Genomic DNA, 26,412 nt, shown 5'->3' with positions numbered 1-26,412 from the left:
CTTCTTTAGAGAAATGGCCAGGACGCTTTATCTTCCGGACACAGCACACTCCTTGTGTAGGCCAGGCCTGGCTCCTGAACCAAGTCAGAGCCCTTCTGACATCTGTCACAGTAGCTTGATCTTTCCTGACTTTGAATTTCATATAAACTGATGTCAGCATTCTTCTGATTCCAGCTTTCTTCAATATCTTTACTTACTAATTCAGTCTTTACCTATTTTTCCAGACTTTAGTTCTCTTTAAAGATGCTTAAATGCAAACCTGTTGTAAGTAATTTATGTTCCTTTTTAGTTGACAATGATTCTGGAAGACTTGGAGCCTTTGATTCAGCAGGCTCCACCTGTCTCTCCTGCCATGATGAGATGTGGGTGAGTGGCTACTGTAGCCTGACTGGTCAGTTTCCTCTTTTCTTTTGTTTTTCCTTATTGGTCCTGTGAACAAAACAGGTAATATTGGCTGTTTGTTACTACAGGCTATACCCTGCAGGCTCACTCAGCCAAACATAGAGGTGAAATGGACTTCAGAACCAAAAAATAGTTTTAAAACAAATGGCATAAGCTGACACCATGCCTGCATTACCCCATGAAACCTCTCCATGTCCTGACCCTGGGGGACACTCCTTCAAATGTCCCTTGCTTGTGGACCCACATCATAATCCTATTCTAGAAAAACTATTTTCTGGATTATATTACATTGTGATTACTGCTGGTTGAAATAGCCATTTATGCCTGGGTTGTTGATCGTCGGCAGAAAGGGAAAATTCATGGGATTTATTAAAACATGGTAGTATCCAACAATGAATGGTTAAACTGAGCCAAATATATGGCAAATGAACATCATTTACTAACACTAAGCTGGAACCAAAGTCTAATAGACCAGGAGCTCTGAGCTAATTCTAACCACGTGCTGTGACACTATATTTGCCACCAATATTAATGCAGTTGAGACGCAATTCTGAAAATAGGATTTTAAATATTCTTAATTGAAGAATGTGTGATTACAGCTTTTTGTCTTTTCTGTCGTTGTTTATAATATTACTGGATCTAGAATTTAATTACAAGAAGAAATTTTTTATTTTAAGATTTATTTATTTATTTATACAAGCACTGGGTACAGTCAGAAGCGCAGGAGGATGAGAGCATTCACCAGACCCAGAGCGGGGAACAGAACAGGCAGACTCACGAAATATACTGCGGAGGGGAGCAGCGGATGTGGCAGGAGGGGTCTGCGTGCCATGTGGGACCCTCACCTGTGGCCGGGGTTTGAACCAGCGCAGCAGAGGCTGTGGGCATCTTCGCAGCCCAGTGTTCAACCGCTGCGCCACTGCGAAAGCCCATGAGAAATTTTTTATATAGTCAAAGTTTATGTAGCTGTCTCCTATGCTTAACCCCCCTACTGTTCCTCACTTCTTTTTTCCTCCCTTATCTTATACCTGCAATTATTTTATTCTCCCTGATAAACGTTTTTTTCTGGCATTATTTCACTTTTTTAAATTTTTTTTAAATTTTTATATTCCCCATACAATTGCACCCTCCTTATTTTAACCCCTCTCCCTCCTTTCCCAACCCAGCCCCCCAGAGTGTGTCTCTGGTTTATAGTTGTTGTTGATTTTGATTTTTTCTTTCTTATAGTTATTCTTTTTCCTGGTCCCTTATTTAGGTTTTTTAGATTCCTGCTATGAGTGAGACCATCCGGTATTTTTCTTTTTCTTTCTGCCTTATTTTGCTGAGCATGATCCCTTCCAGCGCCATCCATGTTGCTGCAAATTGCATGTGTTTATCTTTTTTGAATGCTGAATAATATTCCATGGTGCTTATGTACCACATCTTCTTGATCCAGTCATCTGTTTTTGGGCATTTGGGTTGTTTCCAAAGCTTAGCTATTGTAAACAGTGCTGCTATAAATATAGGGGTACAGGTGCCGTTTGGAATTGATGTTTCTGTGTCCTTTGGGTAAATACCTAGGAGTGGAATTGCTGGATCATATGGAAGCTCTATGTTTAGTAGGTCCAGAAATCTCCACACAGCTCTCCATAGTGGTTGGACCAGTTTGCCTTTTTCTCCACATCCTAGCCAAACTTGTTGTTGCTAGTTTTTTTAATATGTGCCATTCTCACTGGTGTGAGATGGTATCTCATGGTAGTTTTGATTTGCATTTCCCTGATTACAAGTGATGTTGAACATTTTTTCATATGCCTGTTGGCCATTTGCATTTCCTCTTCAGAGAAGTTTCTTTTTAGCTCTTCTGCCCTATTTTTGTCTGGATTATTTTCTTTGTTGTTGAGTCTCATCAGCTCTTTGTAGATTTTTGTGATCAGTCCTTTATTGTTAGTGTTGTGTGCAAAAATGTTCTCCCAGTCGGTGGGGTTTCTCTTTGTTTTTGTTATTGTCTCTTTTGCTGTGCAGAAGCTCTTTAATTTGATGTAGTCCCAGCTGTTGATCTTTGCCTTCACTATCACTGCTTTGGGTGATGTGTCTGTAAAGCTGTCTGTGAGGTGCATGTCATGTAGTGTTTCACCTATATTTCCTTCTATATATTTTATGGTTTCAGGTCCTTATGTCTAGTTCTTTAATCCATTTTGAGTTGGTTTTTGTGCATGGTGTGAGGTAGTAGTCAAGTTTCATTTTTTTGCATATTGCGACCCAGTTTTGCCAGCACCATTTATTGAACAAACTTTCTTTGCTCCAGTGCATATTCTTTGCTCCTTTGTCAAAGATTAGTTGACCATAAATCTGTGGGTATATTTCTGGGTTTTCTATTCAGTTCCATTGGTCTGTGTGTCTGCTTTTGTTCCAATATCATGCAGTTTTGATTATTATGGCTTTGTAGTATATTGTTTGAAATCTGGGAGAGTGATGCCGCCATTCCCTTCATTTTTTTTCTAGGAGGGTTTTAGCTAATGGGGGTGTTTGGTGGCTCCATATGAATTTCATCAGTATTTTTTCTTTCTTTGAAGAATGGCATTGAAATTTTAATTGGAATAGCATTGAATCTGTATATTGCTTTTGGTAGGATGGCCATTTTGATAATGTTAAATCTTCCGATCCATGAGCAGGGGATGTCTTTCCATTTCTTTGTGTCTACCTCTATTTCTTTTAACAGTGTTTTATAGTTTTCTTTGTATAGGTCCTTTACTTCTTTTGTTAGGTTTCTTCCCAAGTATTTGTTTTTTTTGTTTGTTTGTTTCAATAATAAAAGAAATGGTTTTCTTGATTTCTTCTTCTTTAGATTCATTGTTTGTGTATAGGAAGGCTTCTGATTTTTGCTTGTTGATTTTGTATCCTGCCACTTTACTAAACTGATTGATATGTTGAATTAGTTTTTCTGTGGAGTTTTTGGGGTTCTCTATATGTATTATCATATCGTCTGCAAATAGAGATAGTTTGACTTCTTCCTTGCCTGTTTGCATTCCTTGTATGTCTTTCTCTTGTCTTATTGTTCTGGCTAGGACTTCCAGTATTCTGTTGAAAAGCAGTGGTAAGAGTTGTCATCCTTGTCTTGTTCCAGATCTTAATGGGAATGCTTTCAGCTTTTCGCTATTGAGAATGATATTGGCTCAGGGCTTGTCATATATGGCCTTTATGATGTTGAGGTATGTTCCGTGTATCCCAAGAATTTCAAGGGCCCTTATCATAAATGGGTGTTGAACTTTGTCAAATGCTTTCTCAGCATCTATGGATATTATCATATGGGTTTTATATTTATTTTTGTTGATGTGTTGGATTACATTGATTGACTTTCAGGTGTTGAACCATCCTTGTGTCCCTGGAATAAATCCTCCTTGGTCGTGGTGAATTGTCTTATGGATGCATTGTTGGATTCTGTTGGCAAGGATCCCTGATAAACTTTTTAAGAATTTCAGTCTTCTAGTAGGCAATTTCCTGTGTTTACTTCTTAAAAAATATTTACCTTCAGTTCTGATGGGTAATCTTACAGAGAATTTTAAATTGACATTGATTTTTGAAGGGGAACAAACATCCGTCAGTCCCAAAATATGTTCTTGCAATTGCACAACCCTGCCTAGCAGGGGCCTCCTAATGTTAAAGGGTGCACCTTCAAAGAGTTGGTCATCTATGTGCACAGAGGCAAAGACAGCACCCTCTTAGTGTGGAAGAACTTTCCATGTTCAGAGACAGAGAGAGAAAAAAGATTTCAAATAATAACAAACTCTGAAAATTACCCATTTTCCTGTGGGCAAAAGCCCAGTAAAAGAGGCTCAACCCAAAGTGGGCCAGTTGCCAAAAATCTAAGGAAGCTTCTGGTAGGAAACCTCAAGAAAGGAGTTAGGCAGGTGCCAGAGAGTTTGGACTGAAGAAGGGCCCAAAATTCAAAACGCATTATGTAATCCACCATGATGTCACTACAACAGATGCCATTTTCTCTGCAAAGCACTTAAGTCCCAGGAGCAGACTCTTCACATGTCACTCACCCACATGTCGCTCCGCTATATGTCTCTCCTCAAGTATCTCTTCTCTAAGTGTCCCCATGTGATCTCTTCCTCCTTCCTTCCTCCTCCAGGTATATATCCACCTCCCTCTTTCCAAGCAGCTGTCCATTCAGGATACTTGGCTCATGGCATGCTGCGATTTGTAGTCCTCAGAGCCTGACATCTCTTTGGCTTAGACATGGGAGTAGAGACTTTACAAATGTCAGGGTGTGGAGTAGATTCAGAACTTTATCCATGGGCTCAGAGTCTGCACCTATTGTTCCTCTAAGTTCTTTTTGGCAGAGCATTACTTCATAGGAGGGGCCCTGAAAGTTGGGCACTGGTTGCTATTTTGTAAGAGATATTTACATATTGCAAAGAAAATCTATTTCTGTTAAAAAGCCTCCTTCCCTGTTTTTTTGAAGGCCTGATTGCTCTAACTTATCATTAGATACCACAGAATTTAAACTTTATAATGCTTAAATGCAACACTTAAGCTGTTACAGGTGGGTAAAGCCAAGATTGTTACAGGGAGTGCCCCCTGGAGGGGGTTTCTGGTGAGGACAGATAGCCCCAGGGAAAATGCTAAAATTATGGCATTTGGGGGTGGAGCAACTGATAAGAATATAAAGGACTGCAAGCAGCAGCCCCAGATTTTGTCTTCTTTGCTCAGACAAAACAGCTGCTCACATGACAGTTGTGACCATTCCTGACATTTTATGGGGGAAAAAAGCATTCAAGAGAAAGAGTTCCATTCTTTGTTATTAGAAAACGAATTCCATGAATTCCATTCACCTCAAGACAGCTCCATATTTTCACAGATAAAAACATTCATTTCATAAATGAAACCATGTTGACTTGAGTTACGAATACCATGTTGACTCTAACTATAAACATTTTTGATATGAACTGTGAAATAATGGCCATTTATTGTAATTACAAAGAGGCTGCAAAGACCTATAGTGGTGGTCTTGATGGGGACAGGAGGGGATCAGTGTGTGAGGCAGTGGACTTGCTGAGTCTGATCCATATCAGACCAGAGCACCTAGTCAGAATTTGCCTTTTTTCAAGCTTTGGTACTAAAAGGAACTCCAGATTGGGAGGTTTTGGAATATTTAATTCATAATTGAGTGCAGGTAGAAATAACATGTTAGAAAACCTATCAAAACTCTCTCTCTGCCCACAGGCACGTACACACACACACACACACACACACACACACACACACACAGATGTACCTTACAAATTGCTGAGACTTCATCGATCTTCTTGACATTTGAGTTTTTGTAATCAGGCCCATGACTCAAATTTTCCCATGGATGTTCTCTAACCTGAAACTATTGTATGCAAAGATGCCTTCTGTACAGAAATGTCCCTTCTTATAAGGTAAATTTTCACTGTGTTTGGGATATAATATGTGTGATATAGAAAAACAGTTTTTGATCAAAACTGGCCAGGATTTTTGGTCAAATTGGTAAAACCCTTTAACAAAACTGTTTTTCAATATGACATTAATTTACATTTCAAGGTTTTAATTGCGCACCACAAATTATTATGAATAGGAGATAAGTCCACTGGAAACAGAATCATAAAGACCTAATAATCATGTACTGAAATCCTTTTTGGCATAAAAAGTGTCATTACAGGATCCTGGTCCCATTAATCCCAAAGGTGGTTGTAAAAGGAAGTAACCTGCAAAGAGCAGTTTGAATCTTGTAAGTAGATGAAGGAGGAGATAACTAAATCTGATAATCAACACAGACTATTCCTTCTGAGGGTGAGAGGTGATCCTTGCGAGTCCTATGACAATCTGGACAGGAAAGGAAGTTGTCCTTGTCACTCTTCTCCTGCTTTAACTCCCAGTTACCTTTTCATTGTAAATGGACCTGATATAGGCAACCTCTGGGGCAGTGATTCAAAATGGGGAAATGTAGATTCTGGGTTTCAATGCCCCTAGGCCAGGAGACCTGAGTTGTACCCTAGAATGGTTACAGAAGCCTCATTTTCCACCCCTACTTCCAGCTGCACATTCCCTGGGGGAAAGTCTCCTTTTCCTAAGAACAGATTGTTGTCTATGGATCTGATCCCCACACAGTAGCTTTCACTGGTCTAGAGATAAATATGTTCTTGAAGTATGAAATCTTGGGCTCCCTGTTAGCGCAAGGGGATAAGACGCAACCTATGAAGCTATCCCCAGTCTCTGCAGCACGAGTTCAATCCCCGGCCAGGGAGAAACCCACATGGCGCAGCAGACATTTCCTGACTCGCCCACTGCTCCCCTCAGCAGTGTATTTCAGTCAATCTGTCTGTTCTCTTCCCTGCTCTGTCTCTGGTGAATCCTCTCACCCCCTCACACCTCTGGCTTGTACCCAAGTTCTTGCATGCGTAAATAAATAAATCTTTTAAAAATGAAATAGGAAATCTAGTATTTGCTATGAATTATCATATTATTTGAATGCTCAAAAAAGAAATATTTTGTGTAAGTGTTGTCACCGTGTTATGACTAAGAATAGGTTTGCAGAATGTTTTCCCAATCATATGAGTGGAGAAGATAGTTTAAGTAATGAAGGAGTAGGAAATTGAGAATATGGCAAAATACCAATTTAACAAAATTACCAAATTTATGCTATAGAAATCATACTGAACTGATAAATTCCATTAGTTTTTCCTTCTCTGGCAAAATGTCTGTTATTGTGTGGTTATGAGGATGACTGCATGTCACTGACCAATGCAGGCCAGGCAGGGAGCATCCAAGCAGCTGTTCCTTTCACCATAAGGGGCTGTTCCCAGTTCCAGGCCACCCACAATCCCGCTCTTGGTTCAGGCGGATGCTGTGCACTGACAGGGCTTCACAGCTGGTGTCTCTGGTGGTCTGAGACACTCATGGTCCAGAGCTCTCCACCACCTTCCTCTTACACACACTCAGAGTCTTCTCTGACTGCTCATGAGACAAAAGTCAACTGTGTGGGCATCTGATCCAAGCGATGAGGGAGGTTTTTGTTCGAGGCACAACCACTGTGGGAGGATAATGTGTACCCTGCAAGCAGTAATAGACTCCAACATCCTCAGGCTACACCCTGCTGATCTTCAGGGTGAAATCTGTGCCTGACCCGCTGCCACTGAACCTGTCTGGGACCCCAGAGGGCCTGTTGGAGACCTTATAGATCAGGTGCCTTGGAGACTGGCCTGGCTTCTGCAGGTACCAATTCATATACGTGTTTCCATCACTATGAACAAGGCTCTGACTGGTCCTGCAGGAGAGGGAGACCTGCTCCCCAGGGACGACGGGCAGTGAGAGTGGGGTCTGGGTCAGCACAACCTCCCCACTGGATCCTGAAAAAAGGAGAGAAAAGTGACAATTAAGGACAAGTATTATCAGTCATTTTCATTATTTTAAGTCTGTTATTCATTTAGGCTAAAATACTGCATTGTTTATTATCAATATTTGTGGCATATAATTGTACACCAAAACCATGAGCTCACAATAAATAACCTGTGGGAAAAGACCCCGAAACTTTACCTGCCCTCTCTAGTCAGGGTCGCCAGGGTACAGATGCTTTACATAGTCATCTGTGTGACTCAGCACCACTTTCTCTTAAGGACAAGGCACACACACCTAACACAGAGATGGAATACTCATGGGGAGCGGAGGGCCCCAGAGCTCAGCCTCCCTACCCTGCGCTCCATTCTCACCTCCCCTCAGCATTACCTGGGGTCCAGAGCAACAGCAGTCCCAGGAGCTGAGCAGGGAACCTCATTTTGAGAGGGTGACCTGAGGGGCCCTGTCTGGTGAGATCAGTCTGCAGCTGGTGTTTTATCTCAGCCCTGAAGGTGCAGGTCCTCCCTAGGGACCCTCATGCAAATGCCCTGGTGGGGGCAGTGGGGTGGAGAGAACCCAGGGGAGACCGGAGGGTTTCATAGGAAAACAGTGGGTGTCCTGTCTTTCATCAGTCTCATGGAAACTGAAAGAAACATTTGTGTATCCCAAAGACAAGAAAGATCAGATTCTGCAAGTTTATTTGTTTTGTGCACAATACAAGCCGTATATTCCTGCTTCTCTTCAAATAGCATATGCTGAGGCACTGCCTCTGACCATGCAGAGACGTGTCCAGGTCTCCTTCAGGTAAGTGAGTGACCACCTTCTTGGCTTCTCTCAGGTGATCTCATGAGTGACTCAGCTCCTCCTCTGGACTGATGAGCAGTGTCTCAAGGTACAGGATGGACGTGAGGGTCAGTGTCCTTTGTATCTGTTGTTATGAGGTTAACGGTTCAACTCTGTCAGATAGAAGGACCTAGGACACTGAATTCCATAAGTATATTGAAGTCAGAAGACACTGACAAGGAGAATAAACTTTCTTTCTTAGAGAGACCAAATAGACTTGTTTAAGAAGAAAGAACAAAAAAATGTTTTATCTGAGTAAATGCCAAATTTAGGGCAGCCAGTTGTTAAAGTCTGTTGAACTCTGTCATCCTTACACACTGCAGTCATAATGGATTAATTTCAGAAATTTCTGAAAGGAAAGAATCCTTGGGGGAATGGAACTAAGAAAATAAGAAACTGTATATGTGTGTGCACAGGTGTATGTATGATAAGAAGCAAACAAACTTGAAAGTAACACAAGTCTGACCACGTCTGAATCTGGCCGTGCACACAGGCCATGGGTGATGGAGAGGACGCAGGAGGAGAATGACCCACATGAGGTCCCGAGGGAGGAGACCCCTGCGTCTCCAGTCCTGACCACGGTCCCTGACGGAGGACAGACAGTGACAGCGGCTGCAATTCGGGTTCCCATCCTCAAATATGAAGCTGACACTGGACAACGTGAAGACACAGGGCCCCACTGCGCAGGTGACGCTTTGTTTACATTGGGGTGCTAGTTGTCACCTCCCCTGTGGCCATCTCTTCTGGAAGCACATTTACCACAGCCCCTTTTCTCTTTATGTCTCCTTAGAATTGTCCATAAGGGGTCCTCACTGAGCTCTGGAAGAGCAGAGGATTCACTCCTCCATCACAACTGTAGTTCTGGAGAGTCACCTGTAGAGCTGCAGCAGAAGCTAGAGGTTCTGCGCCTGCCCTGGGCTTTTCAGGGAGGTCTGAGGACCACAATAGCAGGCAACTTATCCACTCAGTGATAATATGCTCTGGTTTCCTGGACAGCGACAGAGAACCCCATGTCTGGCGTTTGCTTCCCTGAACACATGCCCCCAGACCATGAAAGTATTGTTTTTTTTTTTTTTAAAGGATTTTTTTTTTAATTTTTTTTTTTAATAGAAGCATGCTTTATTTATTTGTTTGCTGGTTTGTTTGTTTTTGTTTATACATGCACTGGGTACAGTCAGAAGCGCGGGAGGGTGAGAGAATTCACCAGAGCCAGAGCGGAGAGCAGAGCAGGCAGAAGGACCGAAGTACACTGCTGAGGGGAGCAGCGGGCGGCAGGAGAGGTCTGCGCGCCATGTGGGACCCTCCTCCGGTGGCCGGGGAGCAGCCGGGGATCGAACCGGCGCCGCAGAGGCCGTGCGCAGTTTCGCAACCCAGCGCTCAACCGCTGCGCCACCGGGGAGGCCCATCCATGAAAGTATTGTAATTTAACCTCTACCTCCCTCTATTAAAACATTTCTAGACAAAAAAGAATAGGGAGAAAAATGGCAAAAGACATATCAATGATGGCGCTATTATTTGAAATACACAGAAAATTCTTAGAACAAACATCTCAATAAAAATTGGGACAATGGCCTTAGCAGACCCCTCACCCAAGGAGATACACAGTCCACTCATAAGCAGTGGAGAGATGGGGCCACATGTCACATCATCTGGAAATGCAAAGGAAATCAGCAGTAGCCCCCACTGCACCCCCACTGGGATGTCTGAATCTAGAACAGTGACACTTCATCACAACGTCATCTATCACTAAGATGTGACCCCAGGGACTGTCTCACACGTCACGGTGGGAACTCAAATTGGTGCCATCACTTTGGACCACAGGGTGTTGGTTTCCTACAAGATGAGCACACTCTTGCATGTCACCCAGCAACTACTCCTTTGCATTTTCCCCAAAGAGTTAAACATCCACATTACCTTCACTTCAGTGCTTATGGTACTTCACTCATAAATTAAGAATTTGGAAATACCCAGGTGTCCTCCAGGGGGTGGTGAATGTACAAATAAACTGTGGCTCATCCAGACAATGGATCATTGCTCAGCACTAAATGGTCCCCACCATGATATTTGAGGGAGTCCCTGATGTCACATCATCATGACAGGTGACGATGTGAGGAGGGGTCACTGTCTATAGTCAGGCATCCTAGGGGGTGACTGTGTGCTGCTGCTGATTTAATTTGTGATTCCTGAATGGACAAAAATGGACATGGAAGAAACTTAACTTTAAGGACAGAAATCAAGCTGAAAAATGTGCATCCATGTGAAGGACATTCAGGGGAAGGTGACACAGTGGGGAAAGTAATGACTTCAAGGGCTATGGGGGGATTAAGAGGTAGAACACAAAGGAATATGAAACAGTGAAGCTGCTCTGTGGATACTGTCACTGGGGACACGTGCCCTGGTCACTGCAAACCCTTAGTGCCTGAGCACTAAGCAGACCCTGAGCAGGGGCGGGTCCACTTCTAATTTGTGGGTTCAGGGCCTTCAGCTGGAACATCTGTACACCTGCTGGGGAGATGAGGTCTGCGTGGGAGGAGGGTGTTATGGGAAAAATCCTTATGCTCAATTTCTAGGAGCCTTAATCATCTGTGTGTGTGTGTGTGTGTGTGTATTTTATTTTAACAAATTCCTACTGAAACTACAATGGCTCCCTACCATTATGACCTCATCAGGTCATAGGCAGACAGCTCAGGTGTCATCAGCTCTGTCTTTACTGAATCCACAGAGACTTTGTTTTCTCTGTGCTGCTGGGGAGAGGAGGGGAAAGAGAGTTAGGGACAAAGAACCATCTTCTCCTTCTACCACACCCTCATTCCTTCTAAGTGAGTCTTCATCTGAGATGTGCTCTCAGTAGATAGAAGAGCATGGAAAGCAGCTGGGCTGCCCAGCCTCACACAGCTGCTCCCTTGGTGGTTTTTGTTCAGGCTTGTATCACTGTGGGAGGGGAACTATCCCACTGCTGACAGTAGTAAGTGGCAGCATCTTCAGGCTCCAGGCTGCTGATGGTGAGAGTGAAATCTGTCCCAGATCCACTGCCACTGAAGCGGGATGGGACCCCGGGCTGCAAATTGGATGCACCGTAGATCAGGGTCTTAGGAGCTTTGCCTGGTTTCTGCTGGTACCAGTTTAGATAACTGCTAACACTCTGACTGGCCCGGCAGGAGATGGTGACTCTTTCTCCCAGAGATGCAGACACGGAGGGTGGAGAATGGGTCACCTGGATGTCACACCTGGCCCCTGGGATGGAAACAGAAAACACAACCACAGTGTCATCCTGTCATCAGAGGACCTCCCTGAGGGCCAGGGGTCCTGCCCACCCAGGGCTGATCAATCTGTTGTTTTCTTCCTCACCTGGGAGCCAGAGCAGCAGGAGGCTGAGGAGCTGAGCAGGGGCCCTCATGTCCACGCTGTGTCCTGCCTGGACTGACCCTCAGGGGCTGGGGCAGACTATGAATAGTGTGGAGGGAGGGGCTGTGCTCTGGGAACATGCAAATGAGCAGGGGCGGGGCAGTGGGCACAGCTGCAGGGGCCAATCATTTTCCTGCAGAGAAAGCATTTTTGCCTGAAGAACACAGGACAGAATCAGTTACTGTCCTGTGAGTGGAGTGTCTTTTGGTCTCAATATTTAGGAAAAGCATCACTTCCTATTTTCCATGTAATACAGAACCTTCCAAATGTAACACTCCGTGAATTGTGTTTTCATTTTCATGTGAATGTATTTTTAAGGCTAGCAAGATTTTCTTTTCACTCTGGTTCTCTGATATTGCTGGAGTGAAAATTATCATCACTGCCAACCAGATGCAGTAGTTGGGAGGACAATGCAGAGTGTGGCTGCGAGGAGTTGTGAGAGCCCAGATACTGAGCATCCTCCCTGCTGACCTCATCTCCAGCTAAGCCTTGTGTCTCTCACTGTCTGCGGCCCTGTCCCACCATGTCTGCCTCAGCTCCAAGCTCAGGGTGTTCTCCCCAATATCTGACAGTCTCTTGCCTCCCCAGTGATGTGTCATCACACATACCCAAGCGCCGGCCCGGTCTCCCTGGACTGTCGCTCACATGCTTCATCCTCCTTCCCCAGGTGCTCCCTTCTGAGCTAAGGTGCTCCCACACCGACTCCTGGTGATCCCTGGAGTCCACTGAATTTCTCCATCTGCATATTCATTACTCACCAAATATCCTCCAGGTATTGATACAGCAGCTCTTGGTGCTGGAGCAGGGAGTTGGGACCCAGATAGAGTAAGGAGACTGTGTAGAGGAAGGTGAAGGGAGACACTGCACTGAGTTTGGAGCTCATACAGTGTAGACTGAACTTCCTTAAGGGAATGAGGAGTGTATAGCATGAAGTGTTGAGGAGAGTGGGTGAGGAGGGTGTCCCCACATGGAGAGCTGGATCTGTTTGCTGGTGCAGAGCTATGAACGGGATGAGATGAGGAGCATCGTGTGTCTTTGATGCTCGCCCACTACCCCAATATAGTCACAGACTCTTCCTTCATTAAAGAGCATGTCCCTGGATTGGAACTTGGGAGAGTTTAAGCACCAATCCTGAATCAATCCTGGACCACTGGGATCGAGCCTGTAGTTGCTGTGAGTTGCAGAGAGGACAGCAGGAAGGGGCGTGGATGGAGATGGACGCAGAACCAGCCCTGCACTGTGTGTGACAGGTCAAGGAGCCCCAGACTCCGAGGTGGCTGCAAAGACAGGAACCGTGTCCCCAGCACTCGGGGACACCTGTCTGTGTCCCGTGTCCTGTGTCCTCTGTGTGGCCAGCTCTAGTGACGTAGAGAATGTTCTTTCATCTTAAGTGTCTTTGTTTCCAAGTGCATCTAAACATGTCCATTCAAAGCATCACCCTCCTATGCGGAGCTGAGGATCTTCTATGTGTGAACAAACTGTGACATGCAGGATAGTGCAGCTTGTTGACAGCTGGACCATGGCTGCTTTAGGGCCCTGTGATGAATTTATGAAAACTTGTGTGTGGGGGAGGCGGAGGGGGGCGGAGAACTGTGTTTCTGACTGTTTTTGGATCCTTTCTCTGCGCTTACTCTTGATTAAGATCTTGCTCCATCTTAGATTTGTGACTAATATTTTTAAAATTTTTAATTAAGTTTAGGTTAAGATTTTAATGGCTCCAACTGAAAATTGTTTTAAAAAATGTATGAAATAGACTATCATTTCTTATTTTTCTGACTTACACAACACTTGGCCTACCTCGTTTATGAAACTCTAAGCACGGATTTTAAACAGATCACGTCACAGTAAAAATAAATAAATGACTTTTCATACATAAAGTGTTGTTGCCCATTCCATGATTAAAATATTTAGCTTAAAATTATGGGATCAGGGGCTTCCCAGGTGGCACAGCGGGGATTGAGCTGTGAAGCTGTCCGCAGCCTCCGCAGTGCGGTTCGACTCCTGGCCAACCAGGGAGCAACCCACAAGGCCTGCAGACCTCTCCTGCCGCCCGCTGCTCCCCTCAGCAGTGTACTTCTGTCCTTCTGCCTGTTCTGCTCCCAGCTCTGTCTCTGGGGAATTCTCTCACCCTCCTGTGCTGCTGGCCTGTGCCCCAGTTCTTATATAAATAAATAAATCTTTAAAAAAAAAAGGATTGTAGGATCATTTGTCAAATATTTAGACACAATTAGCAGAACCCAAAATACGCATTGCGTTAAATAGCAAGTGTGAACAGGAAGAGTAAATAAGATCTGTGTACTCAAACACTGAAAATCCCAAGTGGTAGGTTTGAGAAAACACTCGCTCCATCGCCCTGTGTGTCACTAGCGCCACCTTCCTCCCGCGTGTCCCTGTGGCCCAAACGCGCCAGTCTGTGTTAAGGGCGGCACCTGCGTAGAGCCAGCAGTCCTGGTGCTGTGTGTCCTGCTGGTCCCGGTGTTCAGTCTCCCATTGCGGCAGGACTGTGAGTCCCGCCATGTGGTCAGGCTTAAGCAGTGGCCTCCTTACTGGCCCTGCAGGTCAGGGTGTTAGAAGAAAGGTGGGGAAGAACAGGGAGGGGCTGGTCCTATGATGCCGGGAACATTGCAAGAACTGGATTCTTACTCTTGGTGGAGTGGAATGTGGGAAGAGTTGAGCAGAGAAGCATGAGGCACATTTACAAAGATCCTCTGGAGCTGACTGGAGACTAGACTCGGGGAGCCCAGGGGAGAGGCTGGTGGCCTTGGAGGAGGGTGTGGCCATGTCCAGATGAGGGATGAGGGAGGTTTTCCTGACCCCCACAGATCAGCAGTCTCTCAGCGCCACACTCTCTACCCCATTGCCTGATTTATGTTAGGACTGATTTATATCAGGATTTATATTAAGACATTTCCTGACATTATCTATACATTTCCATTTACACAGCTATTGTTTCCTGCAGGCCCCCTCCTCCTGCCACAGGGTCTCTGCCACACACCACTGGTGGGATTTCAAGCTGGTGTAGTCACTTTGGATCACTGTTTGCTGGTTTCTTTCAACATTAAACATACACTTAACCATCTAGTCCAGCAGTGATTGGACTCTCTGGTATTTTCCCAAAAGGGTTTAGCCAGATGTTCACATACAACCTGCACACAATGTTTATAGCATTTTATTCCTAAACACAAAAATTCAAAGCCTGCAAGGTGTCCTTCAGTAGATGTGAAATGTACAAATCAACGGAGACACATCCAGACAATCGAATATTAATCGACACTGAATAAGAATGAGCTAATATGTCCTGAAATGACATGGACACAAATGAAATGCTCATTTAAGTGCAGAAGCCAATCTGAAACAGGCTGTGATTCATCTAAGGGGATTCTGGAAAAGGGAACTTTAAGGAGGCAGTGAAAACAGCAGTGAAGTTTGGGTTTTAGGAGTGGGTGGGACAACAGATGCAACACAGAGAAATGTTAGGGCAGTGATCCTACTCTTTGTGATGGTGCAAAGGTGAGTACATGTCCTTGTCATTGTCCTTATTCTCAAACATCCTTAGAATATACAATGCCAAGAGTAAGCCCCCTTATTAATTATGGATTGTGGGTTTGAGAAGAGGCAATGTAGGTTCATTAACATAATAGTTCTAGTCTGATATGGGATGTTCAGTGTTGGAAAAAAGGGAATCCCTTTTACCAGAAACTTCCAATCACCTTCAACTAATTTGCATGCAAGAGCAGCTCTCAACAGAAGGGGCACCAGGAGGAGCAGCTGGGCTGCCCAGCCTCACACATCTGCTCCCCGGGTGGTTTTTGTTCAGGCCTGTGTCACTGTGTGAGGGAAGCTGTTACTCTGATGACAGTAGTAAATGGCAGCATCTTCAGGCTCCAGGCTGCTGATGGTGAGAGTGAAATCTGTCCCAGATCCACTGCCACTGAAGCGGGATGGGACGCCAGGCTGCACACTGTTTGCGTAATAGATCAGGAGCTTAGGAGCTTTCCCTGGTTTCTGCTGATACCAGTGTAAATTACTGTAAACATTCTGACTGGCCCGGCAGGAGATGGTGACTCTGTCTCCTGGAGATGCAGACACGGAGGATGGAGACTGGGTCATCTGGATGTCACACCTGGCCCCTGAAAAGGAAAGACAAAATACAGCAACACTGTCATCCTGTCATCAGAAGACTTCCCTGAGGGCCAGGGGTCCTGCCCACCCGAGGCTGATCAACTCCTGGTGTTTCCTTCCTCACCTGGGAGCCAGAGCAGCAGGAGGCTGAGGAGCTGAGCAGGGGCCCTCATGTCCATGCTGGGTCCTGTCTGGACTGACCCTCAGGGGCTGGGGCAGACTATGAATAGTGTGGAGGGAGGGGCTGTGCTCTGGGAACATGCAAATGAGCAGGGGCGGGGCAGTGGGCACAGCTGCAGGGGCTGATCTCAGCAGCACAGAAGCAGGGACTCCCCACTCACCAGGTCCCAGGTCCATGCAGGGCAGCACAAACCTGTGTGCAGAGAAAATACTCCTCACTGGAGAGGACAAGACAGACTCCTCCACTGTCTTATGAGTGTTGTGGTCTTTAGTCTCTTCAAGAATCAGGGCACGTTTTTTTCCCATAACTCCATATTGTACCTTAAGCCACTTAAAAAAAAAAATGTACAGGATTTTTTTTAAGTTTGATCATATGGAAATTAGAGGAGGCAAAAAAGGCAGATTTGCTGAATACTGGGCCAAGAGGAGTAGGTGTGAATGCTCCTGAAGAACTTAATTATACTCTAAGTCATGCGGCCTTCTGACTCTAGCACCATTTGTGCCCGTGATCTGCTGGGCGCGTGGTCTCCAGTACTGGCCTTCCGAATGTGTCCTCAGTCTGGTCTGCATTCCTGAGCTGGGCTAGTTTTTTTTGGTCCTGCTGGTCCCTATTTGGCCTTGTTTCCAGGACTGTGAGTGGTTCCCCTTCTTCTCTACTTCAGGTCACCGGGCATTGTTCTGCTGAGCAAAGCACAGACACTAAGTTTTAACCCTATTGAATATAGCCTGGCATGAAGAAAGAGATAATAGCCCTGCGAAGTAGTAAGCAGCATTCCTTGTTGGACTGAGAGGTGATCCATGCACTTCCTAATCAAGATAGGAAATGAAGATGACCATTCAACTTTTCCCCACTTCCTTGAGCTTTCTATACCTTCTCTCAGGTTAAATGACTTCAGACACAATCTTGGGGAAAGGCACTTGAGAATGTGGATTTCAGTCTCCCTAGGCCAGGAGTCCTGAGCTGCTTCCACGGCTGACAACAAAGCCCTGGATGCCTTCCCTCATTTCACCTGAACATTCTCATTGGGAGAGCTGATATTCCAGACTTAAGAGAGATGTCTGTGGCTGGGATCATGGGAGGACGGGGAGGGCCCCACGCCTAGGCAGGAATCTGCATACTCAAGGAGGGCATAGGCTGCGCAGACACTGTAAGACTAATGATCTGTTTTCTTTAAAACTTGCTTTTGTGCTGAGATTCTTGCCTCTGTGATGCCCAGATGAGTACTAGACATTGATGCTATCCCATGCACCAGGGTCAAGGGAACCAGGAGGTTGATAACAAAATTCTAGAGGCTGAATGTACCAAATACCAAAAACATCAACTGTGATGGCTGTTCTGATGGGCTGTTCTGATGGGCTGTTATTTAACTCAACATAAATAGGACAGCTTGGGATGAGATGGCAGAATGGTTTCTATGGGGTGTTATACCCACTGTTCTCCCAGATTATTGACAAGAATTCAAAAAATAAGTCATTTCTTATAGATTAAATTCCTGTCTCTGCTCATTGTCAGCTGTAGCGATGGGTGGCAGAGCCCTGCCATTTCCAGAAATAGTCTCATTGCCCACAGCCCACTGATTAAAATTATATCTCCACTTTAACATTGTCCAAATATTCTCCCCTAGAAGCCAGAGGAGCAGAAACCCCACGACCTCTGATGGGGACACCCTCTCGCTGCTTTGATCTCGTTAATTTTGTTCATATCACATCTCAAGATCAAAACCTTCCTGTAAGATTCTGAGAGGCAAGGCATCTCTGATGTCAGAAGGATATATGCAAACTACGGAGATCCATGTTGGTTACACTCACTTGTTTGCCAGAACACTCTCTTACCCCTTCTCTGAATGTATTACGTCTCCCTCTGCTGGTGATCTACTGAAAATGTTGTTTTTAGTTGCACATTCTTTATATATACATTTTGATGAGGCTGAATATATGCACACACGCAAAACTATCTTAATCGTGGTATTAGACAATCGACCACATTAACAAGATTCCTTGTATCTTTTGGAAGTTATTTTGGTTAGGCTTTATTAATTTAACTTATTTGTTTACTTTTTGTGCTAAGAATATATAACATGAAATCTACCCTCTTAACAAATATTCCTATTTGTTAATAATTCATTATTAACTTAATAAAAAGTTAAGTAAATTATGTTGTTGTTTGTGGACACTGTGCTGTCAAGCAGATCTCCATATTTTACTAATCTTGTATAGTTACTTTTATACCCTTAGTTTTGAAAGACTTTGTCCATGCTTGATGATACATGAGACAGAAGAGGATAGGAAAGAGAAAATTTCTCAAGCATCCCTGGTCTAGTTTGCTTTCAATTGGATTAACCAACAGCCCACACCCACAATATTGAGGATGTGCCCCAGACTTTGTTAACCTCATTTCCTTGTCACCGTGGAGCCTCAGATAAGTGTGATTATCTGAACATCCCATGGTGCCATTAAAACAATACTGGATTTTTCCAGGTTTTATCTATTGTAAATAGTGCTGCAATAAACAAGAAATATGGTATATATACACAATGGAATACTATTCAGCAATCAAAAAAGATAAACTCAACCATTCACAGCAACATGGATGGAGCTAGAAGGAATTATGCTCAGTGAAATAAGCCAGAAGAAAAAAAATATTGGTTGGTTTCACTTATAGCAGGAATATAGGAGAACAAAATAAGACAATGGTGTAAAAAAAATAATAACAGTACAAAACACAACAAAGCAAAAACGGGCAATTATAAATCAGAGACATCCTGCAGGGGAGGAGGACGGAGAGGGATCAGAGAGAGGGAGGAAGAAGCACAGGGGACTGAGGTGATGGTGCACAGCTGCATTGGTGAAGGAAGTTCTATGGGGACTATACCTGAGGGGGTGGGGAGAAGCAAATATTGTTTAAAAATGAACAATGATGTAAAAAATTTTAAAAAATTAAAAAAAAATACTGGATGGATGACATCAAGTTAAGTAGACCTGATAAGCAATTGCATGTATTCTAGAAGACATGTAAACTCTCTGTGGTCTGAAGGTAGGGTGCAAAACATACAAAATACAGGACCATGTCACATTGTGAATATGGCAGAGACCAGGTATCTGAGACTTGTTGAAACATCGTCTTCAAAATAAAGTACAAGAAATTGCATCTCTACCTCCTACCACTGAGAATGGAGACAGGGCTTATTTTTAAGGTTTATAGAGTGTTGAGACATCACAACACACTGGAGATGACACAACACAGCACACCACCCATCTGTCAGCTAACTTGGAAGGCTGCCAGTGAGGGTGGAAGCAGGCAGAAGAGAATTCTCCGTCAGGTTCAGGCTGGGAAATGAGTGGCTCTGCCACTTGTGCCAATGATGTAGAATAACATGTGATGCTAGATAGTCTATAATAAAGTAGTTAAGTCATTGTGTGCACACTGTCAACCCTGTGATTTCGTCACAGATTTCTAGATTCTAGAGCATGAACATGGCATTGCAGGAAAGAAAAGTTAAAGAAGTTACAGCATTCAAAAACCACCTATAAGAATGCCAAGAGCTTTTGATAGACATGTTAAACAACTGTATAATTAAGGTACCCATTACAATCTTGCCATATCAGACCCACCAAATTTTCAGGTGAGACAGATCTCAACAGTAGTCAATCTTAGGACAGAGATGGTACATTTGGGATTGGGGGTAAGCAGATTAAATTAGTTCACTTAATCCACATGAACTGGCATTCAGTCTCCATATCACTTACTTCCCTTGACCTAACAAGTCTTCAACAGTGTGTACTTTAGCCTCATGGGAGTTCCCAATTGGCTAAATAAAGTTCCAGGTTTATTTATGGAAATATTGGTATTATATATTGAATGTAATAAAAGTGCATGTTCCCAATTACAGCCCATAGGACTCTAAAACAGATGTTGAATTAGCATGTAATTTAATCAGTGCATAGGTCAACCACTTACTGGAGATAGAGAACTGGCCAGAGATAAGGATTTACATGGATTCCCATATAGCTGATGAATTAAGGGTCTGGAAGAAGTTTGGTACATCTGAGTCAGATCTGGGGAAAAGAGCTATGGATGTACCCACGCAAGTGGACACTAGGCAAGCAGGATATTGTCTCATGTCATCGTTCAGCATCATTCAGTCAAGACACCAAATAACCAAGCACTGGAAAATTCTTCCACCTCTGATTAGATTATTTGGCTCCAGATTTTGTCTCAACTATCACAATCTTTGTTCAGTATGGTCAGAAATAGTGTAACCCTGATGACAAGGATGGAGGTTATATTTATGCCCAATGTTATGGATCTCCTCATGCCATCTCCACCATGTAGATTACTTATCCTCATGTCTAGATATGAGTTTTCATATGTAGGGACTAACATCAACAGCCTCTGGGGAAACTTTGTACATCAAACCCCTTTCCCATGTCTAGAGGACATGGTTAAACTTTACTGGAATTTATTGTATTCTGGTTATAGTTTAGATTCTCCTGCCCACTGAAGAATCTCTGCTGACCTCACTGTCTGAGGTTTCACAGAGTTGATAATTTACCAATAGAAGCAGGAATTTATGCTGTCATGAAGAACACGTTACCCTTAACCATTAACCCTTAACACATTAACCCTTAACCATGGAATACCATAACCCTACCAAATAAAATATCACACAAGAATCCATTTCAATAGGATATTTTGCATACTTTGGAAACTTTCATTCAAGTGTGCCACAAATTCTGCAATGATGAAATTTTTATAGCAAATATGCATGTGTTTGGAAGCTAAGGAGTAGAATGAGAAACAGCCTCTCTAGTCACTACTTGTAGTGACCCATTTGGGGAAATTTTCTTCCTGTTGCAACTTTTAGATCCTGCCAGAGTCTGGTTTTTCATCCCCACACAATGAATCTTTCCATTGGGGTGCTATGAAAAACCCTAAAGCTATTTGGGGCAACCTGTGCAGTAGGCAAGCGGTCAGTCAAAGCAAGGGTGTGTAGGGCAGGTGGGAATGTGACTGTTCCCCCTTGAGAAGTTCAGAATGCCTATCTCAGAGATAGGTGTTCACCACTATACCACTAGAGCTGCACAAGAATGTCTCTCTTCACTGTCTTCAAGGCTGTGTGAAGTGCAAATATTCAGGAGCTGGGGAGGCTGACCAGTTTCTGCAGATACAACTGCAGAGAGGAGGCTCCAAAACTATCTGTGAGGCTCTGACTGGTCCTGCAGGAGATGGAGAGCTTCTCCGCAGGGAGACAGGCAGGGAGAGGGCTCCATGCCCACTGGAGCCTAAAGTATGGAGAGAAAATTAAGAGATTATGAATGAAATTATGAGACAGTTCATGATTTGTCCTCAGGCTAAATACTATTTCATTTTACTGCCGTGTGTGTGACACAGAATCCCACTCCAAAATTATGCACACAATAAAAAACCAGGGCCCTGAAGGTGTGAAGGGGCCCCTAGAGTCACAGACACCATCATCCTTCTCCTGCCACAGCCTTCACCAGAGCACAGTCCGTGTTCCCTCTGAACTGTCCCTCGCTCTTTCAGATCTAAGCATCACACACTCATTCTGGAAGAGACCCTGTGCTCAACACCCAGACAAAATACAAGTGGAAGGCCACGGCTCCAGCAGAGCTTCTGCTCTACCCCTTTCTACTTTTTCATCTCTTTCTGCCCCTACCTGGGGTCCAGAGCATCAGCAGCCCAAGAGGTGAGTGGGGACCCTCATTTTGTGTACAATGTTGTCTCAGGCCATTTTTATTTAGTGAAGAGGTAAGTTGTAAACTGGACTTGGAAGCTGAGAAAGGGGGTAAATATGGATTTCTGAATATTATTAAATATTATCCAAAGTATATACCAAATACAGAAATATCCACACATGCATTCAACTTGATTGCCCCTCCCCCTTGTCCCTTGCCTGCTCCATGCTGATGTGACCACACTGCACACAGACAGGGAGCCTGAGGGTGACCTACTCATCTCCCTTTTGTCATGCCTGGGCCTCAGAGCTTCCTGCATCTCCCTGCTGCTGTGCAGGCCCAGACTGTGTGCACACAGGGCCGGGAAGGGAGCACCTGTAGGATAGATGGGGTGCAGAGCTTAGAATCTCTCAGTTACCCTGAGGCCCCATCATCTTCCTCCCCACATACACATAGCTGCTGAGCCTGCTCCCCAGAGAAGCAGCACTTATGGGCAGGTGGGGTGGATGAACAGGGAGGTTTTTGTTCAAGGCTCAACCACTGTGGGAGGAACATGTGTACCCTACATGCAGTAATACACTCCAACATCCTCAGCCTCCACCCTGCTGATTGTCAGGGTGAAATCTGTACCTGACCCGCTGCCACTGAACCTGTCCGGGACCCCAGAGGGCCTGCTGGATGATTTAAAGATCAGTTGTCTTAGAGGCTGGCCTGGCTTCTGCTGGAACCAATGCAAATAGGAGTTTCCATCACTATACACAAGGCCCTGACTGGCCCTGCAGGAGACAGAGACCTGCTCCCCAGGGATGACAGCCAGAGAGAGGGGAGTCTGGGTCAGCACAACCTCCCCACTGGATCCTGAGATTATGAAAAAGAAATACAAGGTTATGAACAAATTTAATGAACCATTTTCATAATTTTCCATTGGTAATTATTTCTTGCTATATCATTGTATTTTTGATTACGATATTAACTGATAGTCAAAATATCTACTTTCAAAATTGATATGCAGGAATTTCTAGAATCCTCCTACACCCTCCCTCTCTTTCTAAGTCACAGTTCACTAGAGCACATGTCCCTGACAATGAGTTCTAATTTTCTCTTGCTGCTCCCCAGGCACTGAGAGGTATGTGTCTAAAGTGTGTACAGAATACACAGGAGTGGTCACCCTGAGCTCAGCCTCCCCACCCCTTCACCTTTCTCCCCTCCCCTCCGCCTTACCTGGGGTCCAGAGCAGCAGCAGCCCCAGCAGCTTCAGCAGGGAACCTCATTTTGAGAAGCTGAACTGAGGAGCCCCTGAGTCAAGGCAAGATCAGAGCTGGCCTTTTAGCTCAGACTTGCTAGGGCAGCTCCTCCCTGGGGACCCTCATGCAAATGCCCTGGTGGGGGGCAGCTGGGTGGAGAGAGACAAAAAGGGGACACAGGAAGCTCTTGTGAGGAGAGAGAACACAGTACCCTCTCTGTGTGGAGGAAATGTACGTGGTGGAGTCAGTGACTCCACAGTGGTGCCAAGAGGATCTTGCTGTGAGAGGCTGGCCTAGCGGCAGGGAGAGGACTGGACAGCAGCAGCCCTGCCAACGCTGAGCATCCTTTACAGTATTTTTCAAAAAACAGACACTTAAACCAGCGGAACTGAGTCAAAGGCCCAGAAATAAACATCCACTTATACACTTAATTAAATTTTTTCAAGGGAGCCAAGAGGGAAGGACAATGGGGAAGGACAGTCGCCACAACAGATCGATGGGGAAACCTGGATGACCACGTGCTGAAAATCAAATTGATCCCTCTCTAATACCACTCACAAAATTAACTTAAAGTCAATTAAATAATTAATGTAAGACTAACTTGCATAAGAGTGTGGAACTCCTAAAAGAAAATGAAGCAAAGGAACTGCTTGACATTGGGCTAAGCAATGATCTTTATTGTTATTGGATAATACACCAAAGTGTAAGCAACAAAAGCAAAAATCAGTAGTGGGGCCACATCAATCTAAGAAACATCACAGAAATTAAGTTAGCAAGTGAATGAAAAGTTAACTTATGGACTGGGGGAAAATATTTCCAAGCCACATAGTGGATAAGAGGTAAATACAAAATACATTAAGAATCCATACAACTCAGTACCAAGGAAAAACACAATCTGATTGAAATAATTGGGCAGTGGAACTGAACAGAAGTCTGTTCAAGGATCACCCTTAATTACAGGAAAGCATAATCAATATCACTAATCACCAGAAAATGTCAATCAAAACCCCAGTGTGATATCACCTCACCCCTGTTATGGGCCATCATCAAGAAACCCTTATAATTGTTGGTGGAAATGTAAATTAGTGAAAGCACTCTGAAATGTATATGGAGTTATTCAGAAAGAATTGCAAATACAATTATGAGTATATCTGCAAAGAAATGAAAATAGGTTAACAGAGATAGCGGCACTCCCCTGAATTATTTTTCACAGTAGCCAACATATGGCAACAACTTATCAACAGAGTGGAAAAAATTGGTGGGTTATTTATATATATACAGAGAACATGAATGAGCCTTGAGATCATTATGCTAAGTGAAGTCAGAACAGTTAAGATAATAATTATATGACATCTCTTTTTTCTGAAGTCTACGGGTTGAACTCACAAAAACAGAGTAGTATGTGGTCACCAGGGTGGGCCTAAAGAATCTGGGCAAACATTGTTTAGGGATGCAAACTGGCAACTAGTAGATAAATAAAACCTGGAGTTTTAATGCACAGCATAGTGATCGTCAATAATATTGCATTATAAACTTTTAAGTGGCAAATAGACTAAATCTTAATTGTTTTTACTATAAAAATATAATTTCTGGCTCTGGTGAATTCTCTCACCCACCCGCGCTTCTGACTGTACCCAGTGCTTGTATAACTAAAAATTAAAAAAAAAAAAAGAACTTCAAAGAATTAAGCAAATATGAACAAGTAGAATAGAACAAATCTTTCAAACATTTCACTTGGGCCAGCCCTAGTGTGCAATTGACAGAACCATCAGGAAGTATAGTAGATACAGAAGTAGGGAAACTGTACCTTCGCATTTGAGACTTTCCCAACTAGTGTTACAGTCCAGCAACTGTGTTAAAAAAAAAAAAAAAAGCATTCTAAATCTGATCTAGGAGCTATTTCAGGATTGCCTGGTAGTAACCCAGCTGAGATCTTGTGCCAGCCTCGCGATGGAAGTTGTGCAAATCATTTTTCTAGATACTCTGTTCTATAGCTAGAAACAATACTTTTTTTTATTTTCAAGGAGTTAAGATCATTATTTTTCATAAACAGCCAAAATGAGGAACAGCCATTACAATCAAGACACATATAGGTGGACCACCCTGGTGGTGTAGGGGTTAAGTCTCAGTGCTATAATACTGTATCACCAACGTAGCCTGAGTTTGATCCCTGGCCAGGGAGCTAACCCACATAAGGCATAGCAGATCTCTCCTGTCTTGCCCACTGCTCCCGCAGCAGTGTATTTCAGTCTGTCTGCCTGTTCTGCTCCCCACTCTGTCTCTGGTGAATCCTCTCAACCTTCCACACCTCTGTCCTACACCCCAGTTCTTCTATGCATAAATAAATCTTAAAAAAAAAAAAATATATATATATATATATAACTGAGTCATTAGATTTCTGAGCAGGTCTATCCCAGGTAGGTCACTGATGACCATGCTTGGCTTCTCCCAAATGATCTCACATACAACAAAGTAGCCGGCCCTGGAGCTGATGGACAGAGTCTCCATGTTGCAGGATGGACATAGATTCAAGAGTTAAGTGTTCTCTGTATTTGCTGTTATCAGGCTAAGAGTTTACCACTAGTAGACGCCAGGGTTAGACATTGCCTTCCCTGGGACCTAGTAAATTATTCCACAAGAATATTTAAGTCAAAAGAGCTTGACAAAATCTCATTTTTATAGACAGAGACATACAGCCCCTCTAAGACCACAGCAAAGGACAAAGAACTTTCATTAGTCAGTGAATATAAAATCAAGGTTATGATCTGTGAATTTCTTATGCTTACAATATCATAAACATAAGAGAGTAATAAAAGAATTTTCTTTAGAGAAAACTCTATTGGAAGGATGGAACTAAATGAGTAAAGCATTAAGCCTATAATCTGGTTGCTGCACACAAGACACAGGTGATGAACAGGATGAATGAGGTCCCGAGTGGGGGAGACGCCTGTGTCTCCAGTCCTGACCACAGTCCCTGAAGGACAGAGGGTGACGGCGGCTGCTCTTCAGGTACCCGTCCTCACATTTGGTAGAAGGTGACCATGTGAAGAGACTGGGCCCCACACTTCGATTGGGGGTGCTAGTTGTGACCTCCCCTCACAGCTAGCTCTTCTGGAAGCTTGTTTATCAGAATCATTTTCCTTTTGGGTTTCTCTCGATTCATTCAAGGAGAGGTCCT

Source organism: Talpa europaea, assembly GCF_964194135.1.
Source record: "Talpa europaea genome assembly, chromosome: 6".
Taxonomy (NCBI): Eukaryota; Metazoa; Chordata; class Mammalia; order Eulipotyphla; family Talpidae; genus Talpa; species Talpa europaea.
This window is presented reverse-complemented; position numbering follows the sequence as displayed.